Source organism: Bison bison, unplaced genomic scaffold (assembly GCF_000754665.1).
Source record: "Bison bison bison isolate TAMUID 2011002044 unplaced genomic scaffold, Bison_UMD1.0 scf7180017864490, whole genome shotgun sequence".
NCBI classification, from domain to species: domain Eukaryota; kingdom Metazoa; phylum Chordata; class Mammalia; order Artiodactyla; family Bovidae; genus Bison; species Bison bison.
In genome coordinates this window covers 6,740,538-6,741,156 of record NW_011495049.1, presented here as the reverse complement: position 1 = coordinate 6,741,156, position 619 = coordinate 6,740,538, and the positions used below count along the sequence as shown (strand labels likewise).

The following is a 619-nucleotide window of genomic DNA, read 5'->3' as shown; positions in this document are numbered from 1 at the left end:
GGGCGGGTAGAATGGAGATTAAAAGAGGTATCCTCTGACCCTACTCATCAGAATGGGAGTCAGGAGACCTGAGTTTCTGTCTCAGGGCTGCCATTAAGAGTTGGTGTGACCCTAACCTCAAAACTAATACCTCAAATGTAAGGGTGAAGTGAAAGTCGCTCAGTCGTGTCCGACTCTTTGCGACCCCATGGACTTCTCCATGGAATTCTCCAGGCCACAACACTGGAGTGGGTACCCTTCCCCTTCTCCAGGGGATCTTCCCAACCCAGGAATCGAACCCAGGCAGCATTGCAGGAAGATTCTTTACCAGGTGAGCCACAAGGGAACCCCTGTTAGAAGGGCACCTAGGATGGAGGCGGGCCTACCTCTTCCTACTGCCTCCTTCCTGAGCCCTGTCCCTTTCCCGTCTGGCCCAGTCACCTCGCCGATTCTCGCGCACAGTCCCCGCCTCATCCCGCCCCACCCCAAGCGCTGCCTCCGCCCATCTGGCCCCGCCCCCTTCCCCAGTGGCCCCGTCCCGATCTGGACCGAACCCACCACGTGTGGCTGCAACTGCGGCGGGAGCGTGGACGCTAGGGGCGCCTCGGAGTCAGAGTCAGGGTCCGCCTTCTCGGCTGCA

The 619-nt window shown here is 59.6% G+C and overlaps 1 protein-coding gene across 3 annotated transcripts in view; it reads right to left on the bottom strand.

The window, feature by feature from the left end:
• MSH3 (mutS homolog 3) overlaps positions 1–613 on the bottom strand; it is a 185,987-nt gene extending 185,374 nt beyond the window's left edge. The window contains exon 1 of one of the 3 annotated variants that reach the window (XM_010863368.1): positions 538–613. The gene's annotated coding sequence lies outside the window, so the exon portion shown is untranslated. Of the gene's footprint in view, positions 1–365; positions 500–537 lie in introns of those variants that run through there. The other 2 variants (XM_010863367.1, XM_010863366.1) reach the window with 2 other exon arrangements.
• Positions 614–619: the final 6 nt, after the last annotated feature.